We start from the raw sequence: 17,800 nt of genomic DNA, 5'->3' as shown, positions 1-17,800 counted from the left end.
TAGAGCTGCAGAAGGAGGGAAGGAGGAGGGAGCATAAAGTGAAGGTTTTGGAACTGGACCTGGAGCTGCTGCAATGGGATTGGGAGCAATAAGGGAGTGGGCTGTGGTCAAAAGGGTCAAAGGAAGAAGAAAAGTCTGAACAGGGATTGGGAGAGATTGTATTAGAAGGATGTGGCCCAGAGTGGGCTAAGAGTATTTGAGAAGTAGAACAGGATTCACAGAGAGAGGGTAGAGAGCAAAGAGTGAAGAAAGCCTGAACATAAGGGATTTCTAACCACATGCCATTGGGGCAGCAGAAGATATTGAGGTCCCATAGAGTATTATAATCGATAATTCTGTTTTCTGGCTATCAGGACCTATTATCAAGTCTGTATTGTGGCCAGAGAGTGTTAGAATAGTAAGTAAGACTTTATGGTCTTATTTCTTCTTGGAAGCCCAAGGCTTTTAGGTTTTGGAGAAGGCATCCTAGAGGAGTAGATTTTGAGGACTGGAATTGAGAATTTCCCATTGTGGCTGAATGGCAAGGTTAGACAAGCACAAGGGAAAGCCAGGAGAAAGATCCAAGGGAATAGGCGTCCCTGTTCTCAGGACTTTCTCAGAGAGTAATAATAGTCTGTTTTGAAATGGGCATCCCCTATTTCAAAGCCAGACGGGGCACAAGGCTGAGGGCCCAAGGGCCGTGGGTGTCCTCCCGCCTAGCACTAGTACTTGGAAATGAGGTGAGAGAGAGAGGATCCCAGAGAATGGGATTTCACTCACCCTTGTAACCAAGGGATGCAATGTGGGCCAGTGTGTGGATGTCAGTCCAGCAAGGCAAGTGGAGAGTCCTGTCCTAGAGCTCATCTCAGTTTCTTGGCAAAGTCCAAGGGAGGGGACCACCAGAGGTGGGCTTGTGAAAGGAGCCCACCCAGTTGCTGTGGATCTTCCCTCCTGGGTTTCGGCACCAGAATGTAAGGTGAGTGCAGAGAAAAAGAGAGCGAGCCGGCAATCAGGCAAAAGGGAAATTTATTAGAGGGAAATGAGAGGGTGACTGGCCCTGAAGGAGAAACAGTGTCCCCCCTTTCTTATTGGGTCTTTCTTATACTCCGCCAACAAAAAATTCTCCAAAGTGATGATTAATTTTTAGCCTCTAGTTGAGTCCTGTGGGCACGTAACCAGAGGCCTGGAATCTGGCAGTCTCCTAGCCTTGAGAAGGTAGGTGCCAGTGAGAAAACAGAGTCGTTTGGGCAATTTGGTCCTTTTCAAGGATCACTGTGATTTTATTCTTTGTTTTCGAGGTCAACATAATGAGCCATTTCTACCATGAGCCCTCATGTGGGCCCTATCAGTTCCCAATAACCAAAGCTGGAGTAAATTGAGGGGAAAAAAATAAACAAGGTAAATTTTCTATTATAACTCAAGTGTAACATAAACATCCATGAGTCTATATTGACATAAATTAAATTAATAAATTAAGAGGGGGGTTGTAGACAAATGTCTCAAGCAGAAGATTTCCAAATAATTTCTGTAGATACTGTGTCTTCAGTTGAAGGCATATGTGATGCGTAACTCCCTACCTTTTATGTGTAAGCTCTGCATAGCAACTTCCAAAGAGTATTGTATTGAAAGGGGGTTAGAAGGGACTTTGATGGTACAGTGGCTAAGATCCCATGTTCCCAATGCAAGGCACCCAGGTTCTGTACCTGGTTAGGAAACTAGCTCCCACATGCTACAACTGAAGATCTTGCATGCTGCAACTAGGACTCAGTGCAGCCAAATAAATAAAAATAAGTATTTTAGAAAGAAAGATGAAGGAGAGTAGCTCTACCACTCTTCTAGCCTGGTGATCAAGATTCAGTTCAGTTCAGTCGCTCAGTCGTGTCTGACTCTTTGCGATCCCATGAATCGCAGCTCGCCAGGCCTCCCTGTCCAACACCAACTCCCGGAGTTCACTCAGACTCACATCGACATGCTTGCCATCTCTTGTTTGACCACTTCCAATTTGCCTCGATTCATGGACCTGACATTCCAGGTTCCTATGCAATATTGCTCTTTACAGCATCGGATCTTGCTTTTATTACCAGTCACATCCACAGCTGGGTATTGTTTTTGCTTTGGCTCCATCCCTTCATTCTTTCTGGAGTTATTTCTCCACTGATCTCCAGTAGAATATTGGGCACCTACTGACCTGGGGACTTTCTCTTTCAGTATCCTATCATTTTGCCTTTTCATACTGTTCATGGGGTTCTCAAGGCACAGATATTGAAGTGGTTTGTCATTCCCTTCTCCAGTGGACCACATTCTGTCAGATCTCTCCACCATGACCCGCCCGTCTTGGGTTGCCCCACGGGCATGGCTTAGTTTTATTGAGTTAGACAAGGCTGTGGTCCTAGTGTGATTAGATTGACTAGTTTCCTGTGAGTATGGTTTCAGTGTGTCTGCCCTCTGATGCCCTCTTGCAACACCTACCATCTTACTTGGGTTTCTCTTACCTTGGGCGTGAGGTGATCAAGATTAGTTTCAGTTAATTGATTATCTTATTGATAGTATACAATCTTGATATGATATGATATGATTAAAATGACATTTTACATCTGTAGCCATCCCCTCAAAATCTCATAACTCCATCCTAATATGGCAAAAGTTCCCAAAAAATCCCAATTAACAAGTACATGGCCAGTATTGCTAAAATCTCTCAATGTCATAAAAAATAAGTATGTCTTAAAATCTATCACAGCCAAGAGTATCCTGAAGTGACTTGATGACTCCATATAATGTGCTATTCTGGGTGGAATCCTGGAAGAGTAAAGGAAAAATCAAAGAATTCTGAATAAAGTATGGATTCTAGTTCATAATAATATATCAGTAGTAATTCACTTGCTGTGAAAGTTTGCCATACCAATGTAAGTATTAATTATAGGAAAACTGGGTCTACATTATATGGAAAATGTATGTAGCCTCTTTCAACTTTTCTGTAAGTTAACATCAATCATAAAATTAAATTTAAAATATTATATTTTATAAATTTATTATAAAATAGTCTGTCAACAATTTTTTTTAAAATGTAGCTTTATTTTAAATTTCCTGAGCATACCAAGTAATTCACATTAGATATACAATAACTGCCATCCCTGAAAATATAGGTTAGAATCCATATTTCTGCAATTTCCCAGCTGGATCTCCCAGCTGCTCTGAGATAACTCTGCAGTGAATGTCTGTATTCAGCAATCCTTTCTCTCTACAGAAGATCAAACCAGTACCAGAATCTAACTAAAAATGCAAATGACTCAGCAGGACTTGAAGCAAGAGTATTTTTTCATTATGTGTCCAGGGTGACCATACAGGGAATAATACATCATCCGTGGGAATAAAAGCTCATTTATCCTATTAGTTTTTAAACACAGACATGTAGCATGTAGCAAGAGGTTTCATTAAAGGTTGTGGTTTTATGTTTTCCAGTAAATACAATAAATAGGAAATATCTTTGAACAAACTAAAAATATTGCTCTTCTAATCATAATTACATATATGAGGATAAACAAAGGGAAGATTTTTTTCCCATTTATTCATGTGCAATTTAATAATAAAAAAAATTGAACTGAGCTTAAAACAATCAATTTTGGAGGTATAAAATTCAAAAAATATTACAATAAAGAAAGGAATTTAATTAAATGAATGGACCATAATTTACCTCAGGTGTTTTCAGAAACGACCGATTCTATTCTGCTAGTTTTAGAATACAATAATGCTATATTTTGTAGACTGGCTCCCAAAACTGTAAAATAACAATGATTGATTTGACTTCTGGGTATTAGCATAATAGGACACTACATACTAGAAATTTCTTACTACAAACCTTTATGAATGCTAGAATATTTAATAAACATTACATTAAATGCAAATTTTAGCTTGTATGAAAGAATGTGACTAATGGAGAAATCCTCAGATTCCAAGAGAATAGAAATGAAACAAAGACCAATAAATATAAGAGGTCATGCAGCAACCACCCTAGGAGAGGGCTAGGCTAACAGGGTTCCCAGTATCTGCAACTGAAGAAATAGAATTTAATGTCTTCTCAGTTCATTTCAATCGCTCATTCGTGTCCGACTCTTTGCTATCCCATGAACTGCAGCATGCCAGGCCTCCCTGTCCATCACGAATTCCTGGAGGCCACCCAAACCCATGTCCATTGAGTCGGTGATGCCATCCAACCATCTCATCCTCTGCCAGCCCCTTCTCCTTCTGGGCTCAATCTTTCCCAGCATCAGGGTCTTTTCAAATGAGTTAGCTCTTTGCATCAGGTGGCCAAGATATTGGAGTTTCAGCTTCAACATCAGTCCTTCCAATGAACACCCAGGACTGATCTCCTTTAGGATGGACTGTTTGGATCTCCTTGTAGTTCAAGGGACTCTCAAGAGTCTTCTCCAACACCACAGTTCAAAAACACCAATACTTCGGCACTCAGTGATAATAAAAAACATCTTAGAAGAATATTGGATAGGGAATTGGAACTAAGACCATTATATATATCTGCATAATTAGTAAATTATTTAATTTGAAATATTTGACCCATGAGCATAAGATTAAAGAGAAAAAAAAAAAAAAAAGGAGCAAACAACAAAACTTAGTTCATTTTACCTGTGTTCAGAATATAAGATTAAAAAATTATCCTCTAAGAATACATAATATAAGCTCTTTCACTCTTGTTAATTGAGATTTGAATTTACTCTGTCATCACAGTCTGTGATGATTAATTTTATGTGTTAACTTGACCAGGTCAGATATTAAATATTAATCTGTGTGTTTCTGTTAGTGTGATTTGGGATGAGATTAATATTTAAATCAGTATTTGTGAGTAAAACAATTCCCCTTCATAATGTAGATGGGCCTATCCAATCACTCAAATGCCTGAATATAGCAAAAGATAAATATTTTCTCAAGTAAGACAATTCTGCTGTCTGATGGCCTTCAAACTGGACATTAGCTCTGCCTGGCTCTACAGCAGTCTCCTGACCTTGGGCTCAAAGCAAGACAACTTCTCCAAAAGTGGCTTCAGACTCAATGAGGACATTGTCTCTTCAGATTTTGCACTGTTTTTGCCAGTTTTCATAATTGTAGTAGCCAATTTCTTATAATACATCTCTTTGTATATAGCACATAATAATAATTACAGAGATAGATGGATATATAAATGATAGATTATCTTATCAGTTCTGTTTTTCTGGAGAACCTGGAATGATACATGATCCCAAGACATTAATATGAAAATCAGTGTCAGGCCAGTGATTCTCCTGTAGTTACTTGCAGAACCAGTTAACAAGTTTGCTAGTAAAGTCATAAACGCAGGCTATAAAGGATTCCTACAGGTAAAGCAAAATTTAAAAATGAACTCACAATCCAAAGTAATAAAATGAATTAGAAAATGATGCTGCATGATCCTCAAGATCAAAATAAATAGAATGAATCCCCTAAATCTCACATAATAAGTATACATTAGCATATTTAAAATTATTAAATATATAAACAAAATAAAAATTATAATAAAACATAAGACATGAAGAAAAAGTATACCAGAATTGTTTAAAAATCCAGAAATAAAAACAATTTCCAAAAACATACTGAAATGTTGAGTTAAAAGATATACTTATAAGATCCAATTTATGTCATACATGAATTCTAGAAATATAGAATGAACAGGTAGCAATAATTCAAGAGAAAATAGATTAGATTTCTCAAATTTGATTCAAAGCACACTCTCTCACATTTAAGAAATGGAATGGATTCCAAATCAACTAAATAAAAAGATGATATATAAATACATTACAGTAAAATTGAAAAATGCCAAAGGCATTGAGATCCTAAAAGATGTTGCTGCTGCTGCTACTAAGTCACTTCAGTTGTGTCCTACTCTTAGCGACCCCATGGACTGCAGCCTACCAGGCTCCTCCGTCCATGGGATTTTCCAGGCAAGAGTACTGGAATGGGTTGCCATTGCCTTTTCCTGAAAGATGTTAGTTTCCTTAAAAATCATATTACCTGTAATGAAATAATAATTAGGCTGACAGCAGACTTACAGTAGCAAGAAAATCCAACAGAGCACATTTTTCTTCAATGTGCAGAGAATATAGGCTTTCCTGGTAGCTCAGTTGGTAAAGAATCCGCCTGCAGTGTGGGAGACCTGGGTTCAACCCCTGGGTTGGGAAGATCCCCTGGAGAAGGGAAAAGCTACCCACTCCAGTATTCTGGCCTGGAGGGTTCCATGGCGTGTATAGTCCATGAGGTTGCAGAGTCGGATACAATTGAGTGATTTTCACTTTCTTTCACAGAGAACAGTGTAATAGTCAAACTAAAGTAACATGCCTAACTAAGCTATTATTCAAGAATATGGGCAAAATTAAGATACTTCTGAACAATTTTGGGGAGGTTACTACTGAACTCTCATCAAAATAATTACAGGATACTGGTATGCATGCTAAGTCACTTCAGTCATGTCTGACTCTTTGCCACCCCTTGGACTGTAGCCCACCAGCCTCCCCTGTCCATCAGATTCTTCTGGCAAGAATACTGGAATGGGTTGCCATTATCTTCTCCAGGATACTAGTATACCTTGGAGTCATTGTGGGCTCAGATCCTGACCACCACAATAAAGCAAGTCACATGAATATTTTGCTTTCCAAGTTAATATAAAGTTATGTTTACATCATAGTGTACTCTACTAAGCGTGCAATTACATTGTATCCTTTAAAAAACACTGTACATACTTTGACCACTTCCAATTTGCCTTGATTCATGGACCTGACATTCCAGGTTCCTATGCAATATTGCTCTTTACAGCATGGGACCTTGCTTCTATCACCAGTCACATCCACAGCTGGGTATTGTTTTTGCTTTGGCTCCATCCCTTCATTCTTTCCGGAGTTATTTCTCCACTGATCTCCAGTAGCATATTGGGCACCTACTGACCTGGGGACTTTCTCTTTCAGTATCCTGTCATTTTGCCTTTTCATACTGTTCATGGGGTTCCCAAGGCAAGAATACTGAAGTGATTTGCCATTCCCTTCTCCAGTGGACCACATTCTGTCAAATTGCTCCACCATGACCCGCCCATCTTGGGTTGCCCCACGGGCATGGGCATGGCTTAGTTTCATTGAGTTAGAAAAGGCTGTGGTCCTAGTGTGATTGGTTTGACTAGATTTCTGTGAGTATGGTTTCAGTGTGTTTGCCCTCTGATGCCCTCTTGCAACACCTACCATCTTAGCTGGGTTTCTCTTACCTTGTGCGTGGGGTACCTCTTCACGGCTGCTACAGCAAATCGCAGACATTGCTCCTTACCTTGGACAAGGGGTATCTCCTCACCACCACCCTTCCTGACCTTCAACGTGGGATAGCTCCTCTAGGCCCATGCACCCATGCAGCTACAACTCTACTACTGCGGGCAGGAATCCCTCAGAAGAAATGGAGTGGCCATGATGGTCAACAAAAGAGTCCGAAATACAGTACTTGGATGCAATCTCAAAAACGACAGAATGATCTCTGTTCGTTTCCAAGGCAAACCATTCAATATCCCAGTAACCCAAGTCTATGCCCCAACCAGTAACGCTGAAGAAGCTGAAGTTGAACGGTTCTATGAAGACCTAGAAGACCTTTTAGAACTAACACCCAAAAAAGATGTCCTTTTCATTTTCGGGGACTGGAATGCAAAAGTAGGAAGGAAAGAAACATCTGGAGTAACAGGCAAATTTGGCCTTGGACTATGGAATGAAGCAAGGCAAAGACTAATAGAGTTTTGCCAAGAAAATGCACTGATCATAACAAACACCCTCTTCCAACAACACAAGAGAAGACTCTATACATGGACATCACCTAGATGGTCAATACCGAAATCAGATTGCTTATATTCTTTGCAGCCAAAGATGGAGAAGCTCTATACAGTCAGCAAAAACAAGACCAGGAGCTGACTGTGGCTAAGACCATGAAGTCCTTATTGCCAAATTCAGACTTAAATTGAAGAAAGTAGGGAAAACCACTAGACCATTCAGGTATGACCTAAATCAAATCCCTTATGATGATACAGTGGAAGTGAGAAATAGATTTAAGGGCCTAGATCTGATAGATAGAGTGCCTGATGAACTATGGAATGAGGTTCGTGACATTGTACAGGAGACAGGGATCAAGACAATTCCCATGAAAAAGAAATGCAAAAAAGCAAAATGGCTGTCTGGGGAGGCCTTACAAATAGCTGTGAAAAGAAGAGAAGCGAAAAGCAAAGGAGAAAAGGAAAGATATAAACATCTGAATGCAGAGTTCCAAAGAATAGCAAGAAGAGATAAGAAAGCCTTCTTCAGCAATCAATGCAAAGAAATAGAGGAACACAACAGAATGGAAAAGACTAGGGATCTCTTCAAGAAAATAAGAGATAGCAAAGGAACATTTCATGCAAAGATAAGCTCCTTAAAGGACAGAAATGGTATAGACCTAACAGAAGAAGAAGGTATTAAGAAGAGATGGCAAGAATACACAGAAGAACTGTACAAAAAAGATCTTCACGACCCAGATAATCACGATGGTGTGATCACTGACCTAGAGCCAGACATCCTGGAATGTGAAGTCAAGTGGGCCTTAGAAAGCATCACTATGAACAAAGCTAGTGGAGGTGATGGAATTCCAGTGGAGCTATTCCAAATCCTGAAAGATGATGCTGTGAAAGTGCTGCACTCATTATGCCAGCAAATTTGGAAAACTCAGCAGTGGCCACAGGACTGGAAAAGGTCAGTTTTCATTCCAATCCCAAAGAAAGGCAATGCCAAAGAGTGCTCAAACTACCACACAATTGCACTCATCTCACACCCTAGTAAAGTAATGCTCAAAATTCTCCAAGCCAGGCTTCAGCAATATGTGAACTGTGAACTTCCTGATGTTCAAGCTGGTTTTAGAAAAGGCAGAGGAACCAGAGATCAAATTGCCAACATCCGATGGATCATGGAAAAGCAAGAGAGTTCCAGAAAAACATCTATTTCTGCTTTATTGACTATGCCAAAGCCTTTGACTGTGTGGATCACAATAAACTATGGAAAATTCTGAAAGAGTTGGGAATACCAGAACACCTGATCTGCCTCTTGAGAAATTTGTATGCTGGTCAGGAAGCAACAGTTAGAACTGGACATGGAACAACAGACTGTTTCCCAATAGGAAAAGGAGTTCGTCGAGGCTGTATATTGTCACCCTGTTTATTTAACTTATATGCAGAGTACATCATGAGCAACGCTGGACTGGAAGAAACACAAGCTGGAATCAAGATTGCCGGGAGAAATATCAATAACCTCAGATATGCAGATGACACCATCCTTATGGCTGAAAGTGAAGAGGAACTGAAAAGCCTCTTGATGAAAGTGAAAGTGGAGAGTGAAAAAGTTGGCTTAAAGCTCAACATTCAGAATACGAAGTTCATGGCATCCGGTCCCACCACTTCATGGGAAATAGATGGGGAAACAGTGTCAAACTTTATTTTTCTGGGCTCCAAAATCACTACAGATGGTGACTGCATCCATGAAATTAAAAGACGCTTACTCTTGGAAGGAAAGTTATGACCAACCTAGATAGCATATTCAAAAGCAGAGACATTACTTTGCCAACAAAGGTTTGTCTAGTCAAGGCTACTGTGGTCATGTATGAATGTGAGAGTTGGACTGTGAAGAAGGCTGAGCGTGGAAGAATTGATGCTTTTGAACTGTGGTGTTGGAGAAGACTCTTGAGAGTCCCTTGGACTGCAAGGAGATCCAACCAGTCCATTCTGAAGGAGATCAGCCCTGGGATTTCTTTGGAAGGAATGATGCTAAGGCTGAAACTCCAGTACTTTGGCCACCTCATGCGAAGAGTTGACTCATTGGAAAAGAGTCTGATGCTGGGAGGGATTGGGGGCAGGAGGAGAAGGGGACGACAGAGGATGAGATGGCTGGATAGCATCACTGACTCGATGGACATGAGTCTGAGTGAACTCCGGGAGTTGGTGATGGACAGGGAGGCCTGGCGTGCTGCGATTCATGGGGTCACAAAGAGTCGGACACGACTGAGCGACTGATCTGATCTGTACATACTTTGATTTTAAAAAACTTCATTGCTAAAAAAATCATCATCTAAGTCTTCATTAAGTCATAGAAGTAACATCAAAGATCACTAACCACAGACCATTATCAGAAACACAACAATAATGAAAAATTGAAATATTGCAAGAATTATCAAAATATGACATACAGACACAAAGAGAACAAACACTGTTGGAAAAATGATGCTAGTGGATTTGCACTGTGCAAAGTTGCCTTACACTTTCAACTGTAAAAATCACAATATCTGCAAAGAGCAATAAAATGAAGCCTGAAATCGTGAAGAAATTTGTCTCAGTGGAAAGATCATAATGGAGGAAAATAATGAGAGGAGAAATTGGCAGAGCTAAATAATTGCATGCGATTTATAACAAGTAACAACAATAGTAATACTTCCTAATTTGAGAGATTTAAATGGCATGGAAATAATATAATAAAATGTACAAGAGGAGAGAATAATAATCAAACACTCCATGTCTTTGTTTTATTCAAGAATTGGTAGATATTATTAATTAATGATAGAGTTGCCTGGGTCAAGTGTGAATATTGGAAATACAACAGTAGCTATGGAAGGCAAGAAAGTAGAAACTGCAGCTTTGGAAAAAAGTAGAAGTAGAAAATAGAAGTATAGAAAAGTAGAAGTATGGGAAGTAGAAGAAATAGCTATGAAAGGCAAGAAAGTAGAAGGGCAGTAAGGTATACAGGAAGAAAGGAAAATAGGAAAGACAAGGATAATTTCCAATTAGATAAAAATTTTAAATTGAAGAGGAAAAAAATTTTAAAAAGAAGAATAGATTTTAAAAGCCAAGAAAAAATATAATTAATAGGAAAATAAGAGAGGAAATCAAAACTAGTCAGACAGAGTTGTGAGTTTGTGTCTTAATCTCCCCTTCTGCCTCTCTGTTTGCTCTAAGTACACAGCAAAGGCAAAAACTTGTTAAAATTTTTTAAACAGGAAAATAATAATAATGAAACCATTTTCATGAATTGCAACTGAATAATCATTTTAATAAAAAGAAAATTACAATGCAAGCTAAAAGATAAATGTGTCAGGGATCCCTTAAGATTACCCTCAGACTTGATTTTCTAAGACTACAGGACTCAGAAAAGATGTTATAACCATAGTAATGGCTGATCACAGTGAAAGGATACAGATTAAAATAATCAAGGAAAAAAATGTACATGAGTGAAGTCCAAGAGTTATATGGACCTGTTTTGTTCTCCCAGCAATAATGTGTGGTAACACTTGTGAAATTTTGTCAACCACGGAACAGCATGCAAATCTTAATATTTTATTGGGGATCATTTATAAAAGCATACATCTCCTGCATGACTGACCTCAGCTACTAAGACTCTAGTCCTTCAGAACAAAAACCTTTACACCATAAATTGCACTGTTAGTACAGACTACTGAGCAAACTAATATAATATGGCTGAAGGCCTCCAGCAAACAGTAATCATATCAGGATTATACCTGGAGAATCCCATGGACAGAGGAGCCTGGTGGGCTACAGTCCTTGGGATTGCAAAGAGTCAGACACAACTAAGTGACTAGCACTTTCACTTTCCATATATATACACATATACATATATCACTTCTTTATCTATTAGTTTGCCAGGACATTTAGATTATTTCCATATCTTAGCTTTTGTAAATATTGCTGCTATGAATATAGCAGCTGTGCTATGAACATGTGTTGTGTTTATGCACTCAGTCATGCCCAACTCTTTGCCACTCATGGACTGTAGCCTGCCAGGCTCTTCTGTCCATGGGGATTCTCCAGGCAAGAATACTGACATGGGTTGCCATGCCCTCCTCCAAGGGATCTTCCCAACCCAAGGATCAAACCCAGGTCTCCCACATTGCAGGTGGATTCTTTCCTGTCTGATTCACCAGGGAAGCCCAAGAATACCAGAGTGGATAGCCTATGCATTCTACAGAGGATCTTTCTCACCCAGGAATCAAACCAGTGTCTCCTGCATTGCAGGTAGATTCTTTACCAGCTGAGCTACCAGGGAAGCCCATAGGGATACATATATCTTTTCAAATTATAGTTTTGCATGGGTATATGCATGTCCAGGAGTGGGACTGGATCATATGGCATTCTATTTTTAGTTTTTTGAGGAAGCTCCATACTGTTTTCCTCAGTGGCTATACCAATGAACATTCCCAACAACAGTGTAAAAGGATTACCTTTTCTCCACACTCTCTTCAAAATGTATTATTTGTAGACATTTATGATGGCCATTGTGACCAGTATGAAGTGGTAACTCATTTTGCTTTTTGTTTGCATTTCTCTAGTAATGAGGGATGATGAGCATATTTTCATATGCCTATTGCCCATCTATATGTCTTCTTTGGAGAAATGTCTTCTCTTCATTATTATATTGGGTTGTTTATTGTTATTGAATGTATGAACTATTTGTATATTTTAGAAATTAAACTCTTGTCAGTTGCATCATTTGTAAATATTTTCTCCTAGTCTATAGATCGTCTTTTTGTTTTATGATTTCCTTTGCTGTGCAAAAGCTTAGAAGTTTTATTACGTTCAATTTGTTTATTTTTGCCTTTACTTCTATTGCCTTGGGAGGCTGACCTAAGAAAACATTGATACAATTTATGTCAGAGTATTTTGCCTATGTTCTCTTCTAGGAGTTTTATGATGTCATAACATATTTAAGTATTTATGCCATTTTGAGTTTGAATTTGTATATGGTGTGAAGTTGTGTTCTAACTACTTTGGTTTGCATGCAGCTGCCCAACTTTCTCATTATTACTTGCTTAAGAGCCTGTCTTCTCCCTATTGTATATTCTTACCTCCTTTGTCAAAGATTAACTGACCATCAGTGTTTGGGTTTATTTCTGGCCTCTCTAATCTGTTTCATTGATCAATATGTCTGTTTTTATACCAATACCATGCAGTTTTGATTACAGTAGCTTTCCAGTATTGTCTGAAGTCTAGGAGGGTTAATGCCTCTTGCTTTGTTCTTTCTCCTCGGGATTACTTTAGCAATTCTGATTCTTTTATGATTCCATATAAATTTTAGAATAATCTGTTCTAGTTTTGTGGAAAATGTTATTGGTATTTTAATAAGTATTGTATTAAATATGTAGATTGTTTTCAGTAGTATGGCTATTTTAACAATATTAATTCTTCCGATTCAAGAGAACAGGATATTTTTCCATTTCTTTAAATCTGGCTCTATTTTATTTATTAGCTCTCAGCATAAGTCTTTCACCTTCTTGGTAAGGAGTATCTTAGCTCTTATCTTTCTAAGTATCTAACTTTTTTGATGAATTTTTGAAGTGGATTGTTTGCTTACATTCCTTTTCTGATATCTTAGTGTAAATTTTTTTTTCTATATGTTAATCTTTTGTCCTTCTGAGATAACATTTCTTATTTCATTCCATGAGGCCAGAATTACCCTTAATAGCCAAAGACATCACACACAAAAAATAAATAAACTTTAGGTCAATTTCCTATGAACATAAATGGAAAATCTTCAAGAAAATACTGTCAAATTGAATATAGCAACACGTAAAAGCAATGATACCCCATTACAAAGTGGGTTCTCTAAGGAATGCAGTGTGTTTCAATACATAAAAAATCAATGTAATACATAATGTTACCAGAATAAAGAAAAAAGCATATGATAATCTTGACTCATACAGAAAAGGCATCTGAAAAATCCAACAGTCTTACTCTATAAAAAGTCAACAAACTTGTATGTCTATCAACCAGTGATAGAAAGGAAGGTTCTCAACATGAAATATCTATATATGAAAAACTCACAACTAACATTATACTTGAAATACCAAAAACTTTCTCCTAAGGTTGGGATTATGACAATGATGCCTCCTTTTGCTTCTTCAATCAACTCTGTACTAGAAATTCTAGCCAAGGCATTCAGATAAGGAAAAGAAACAGTTGATATGCAAATTGGAAGGAAGGAAGTAAAACTAACTGTAGATGCTGATAAAATTATTTTACATAGAGAAAATCCTCAAGAGTACACACACACACATATACACAAAGCAACCTTTTAGAGATAATAAATGAATTTAGCAGTTTCAGGATAGAAGATTAACACTTGAAAATCAGTTGTATTCCCATACACTAGCAATAAACAATCTGAAAACATTAAGAAAGTCATTAATTTACAATAGCATTTAAAATATAAAATGCTTACGAATTAACCAACAAGGCTGACTTTAAAGTACAAAACATTGTTGAAATAAAGATGACTTAGATAAACAGGACAATCCTATGTTTGTAAATTAAATGAATTAATATTATTAATATGGCAAATTCCCCCAAGCAACCTATGAATCAACGCAATCCCTTTTGTAGAGAATTGAAAGGCTGATATTAAAAATTCATATGGATATGCAAGACCCTCAGTAGACAAAACAATCTTGGAAGCCTTTTGAGAGGGTAACAGGCAAGAAAGCCAGGGGTCTTCAAATGGAGGAAATAGGCTGCAAGTGTCAGACATTTTTTATCTCTCTTAAGCAGAAGGAGGAAACAAACTAGTGTTATATATATATTTTTTTCCCTTCTCTATACAAATATAAAAAGAGATTTCTTTTAAAATTCTGTGTTGCCATAATGACACCTGGGTCCACCTGAACTTAACTTTTCTCAAACCTTGAGCTAACCAGTGCATTTTTCTTATGGAAATGTCTGTCTTAAGCTATGCTAATGTACTATGTATTTACCCTAGACTCTGTCTTTAAGTCCATTCTCCTAAAGGCTCAGAACTGGCTTGACAAACTGGTATGTTATACTCATACATTGTTCTCCTAATTTATGTTAATGAAACTATATATTTGCATGGAAATATGCCTTTCTTCAAGATTCATGTCAATCATTTTATGGCCCAGGATGACTCACCTGGTGCTAATCTTATCTCAGAATGTATGATGTGGGTGAGGGGCCTGGTGCCATTCTCTGAGTTTTGAGCTATTTTCTTTTTTTAATTAGCAGACTGCTAGTAGCTATATAACATCCAGCTAAAGACTAGCAGGGGGGCACTCTTTCTGCCCCCTCCTGATGTCTATGTCAGAAACTTTCTCTATATTTTTTATACTTTAATAAAACTTTATCACACAAAAGTTCTGAGTGATCAAGCTTCATCTCTGGCCCTGGATTGAATTCTTCTCCTCCAGAGGCCAAGAATCCCAGCCTCTTTCGTGGTTCAGCAACAACCTTTCACTTTCAGATTACAAATTGGATTACTGACACTTTCCAATTTCAAATTTTATTATTACAAAGCTACAGTAATCAATAAGATGTGATGTTGGTGCAAAGATAGACATATACACCAATTGAATAGAGTCAAGGGTCCATAAATAAACCCATATATGCATGACCAATATGTGTAATTTACCTCAATACACACAAGAGAAACTGGTATCCAAAAATACTAGCTAATATTTACTCCAACTCAGAAAATACCTAGCTCAGTGTGGGAATAATGGGTATACTTTAATAACCAATAGGTTAAAAAAAAAAAAAAAGAAAATAAGTTAAGATGATAAGAGTATAAGTACTGGGAAATTAAGGAGAGAGCTACATACGAAAGAATAAATCCTCCTTGTGACAATAAGAAGAAAGCTTTACTTGAGAAAAAGAGAAAGTGACTTTAAGTACCTCAACAGTATGATTGTTCTGTTAATAAGTAAGCCAGTTCATTCAATTTTTAATACCAAAAAATGCCATATTATTTTTAAATTTAACAATAATTAAAAGTAGAAAATCAGAGCCTATTAAAAGTAAAATAATACTTGCCAGAAAATACAACCATAAATCAGAGGAGATTAGCAAAGTAATATTTCAACATATTTTTTGAGTGAGTGCATTTAAGAAAGAAGGTAATAAAATGCTTTTAAAAAAAAACTTACAAAATAAACAGACATACAATAGGAAAATGTTGGGAACTCACAGAATTCATAAAATAAATGGGAGAGACAAGATCATGTCAGAAAGGAAACTGGATTACATGGAAAACAAAAGACAATTGACTGCATTGAATAATTTACATAAAATCATATGACAGATATATAAAAATTTCCTGGAAAAGTGAAAATAAATGAGGGAAAGAATTACCCCAAAGTAACAAATGTAGAAGTCAAATATAAGAAACATGTGCATTCACTGGTCTTGGTATCAAAAATAAAGAGGGGAAGAGAACAAACACATAAAATTGTAAATCAAAAACCTACATTGAAGGTCAGGAGAAAGGGTATTAATTTATGTAACTTTGGAAATGAGTGAAGTTTGCAAAACTAATTGTAAAAGGAGCTGCACATAAGCTTTGCATTCTGCACAGTAATTTGTTACATGTGGAATATGGATGAATCATTCTACTTACAGTGAAATGAAAAGTTTAATAAGTGAATGACAGATATGGCCATGTTTACACTAATGGAATGTGATATTACAGACAAGAAAAGGGGATACAGATATCAGTATCAGTTCAGTTCAGTTCAGTTGCTCAGTCGTGTCCAACTCAGTATAAACACGTTTAATTCAATGTAGATACAGAAGACTGTTGGGGGCCAGAGTGAGGTACTCCGCCCGTGGCAAAGGTCATGAGGAAGGAGGCTCGACATACGCAAAGGCGGGATCGAGCCTCAGGAGTCCCCCTGGAAATCCTCGAGCATCTACCTCCATAACCAGAGCCTGCCTACTTTACTACTTTGTGCTCTCCCCTACACCTCTGACTTTATGGGGGGCTGTCCCCCGCCACCTCTTTCAGAGAAGGAGTTAACCTAGAGCTCCAGTTAATCAAAACTCCTGGGCGTGACAAGAGTGTTTTAACCTACAGACTCCTCTGAAGGTTCTCTGGCCTGCCTGACAGGCTTGTCCGGCCACATGTGATTGCTCATAGCCTCCCAACCGTGAGAGGCACGAGATGCTTTAAACCTTCTAAAAACAGGTTCCTTAGAAAAGTTAGAAAACTATTAGTATAAGTATAATGGGCTGATTAGAAATTGTGTTGGTGAAGGGTTTTTCATTTGTTGAGCCAGTGTTTGTTGCTAAGTCTCCATATCCCCTGCCCTTACACACATTAATGAATATATAGAAGAATAAGTATTAACCTTTGATATTAATCATGTTAGACCTTAGGCTAAGTAAATTCTTTCCTTAACTAAAACCCACTATACCCTCAGCCTGTAGGAATGTAACTTTATTTGGGTGGCGTCTGTTTTAAGAATAATCACCCCCGGAGAAATAAGTGTCCTGGTTGACTGACCGCTGTCACAAGGAGAGGGTCATAAACTGTCAGCAGGCCCCCTGGCCAGAAGATGATGTAACACCCCTAAGACCTCTGTATACATTTGTGTGAAGCACCTGACTTTAATAAAAGTCAGGACTGCTGTCCCCGCGTGACTTTTGTATAACATCTCAGTGTATAAAAACAGACTCTGGAAAATAAAGAATTGGAATCAGTTTCTCGAAATACTGGTCTCCCCATGTCACTCTCTCTCTCACTCGAGCTGAGTCTCCATCTGGAGTGCGGAACCCGCCATGCTTACTAATTATGCCTGGGCTTCTAAGATCCGACTGGGGAGACCTCAGTGTCTCCTCTCCTTCGGGAGAACGGAAGGACGCCTGCGGCCTACGTAAGTGGTGCAAGCTTCTTGTCTTGAAGTTTTATTGGTCTCCCGCATAAACCAAGCTACTCAGCCTGTTTTCTCCACTGAATTTTCCTAC

This window comes from Bison bison, unplaced genomic scaffold, assembly GCF_000754665.1.
Source record: "Bison bison bison isolate TAMUID 2011002044 unplaced genomic scaffold, Bison_UMD1.0 scf7180017864088, whole genome shotgun sequence".
NCBI classification, from domain to species: Eukaryota; Metazoa; Chordata; class Mammalia; order Artiodactyla; family Bovidae; genus Bison; species Bison bison.
The sequence above is the reverse complement of the archived record's forward strand: the minus strand, read 5'-3'. Positions refer to the sequence as shown.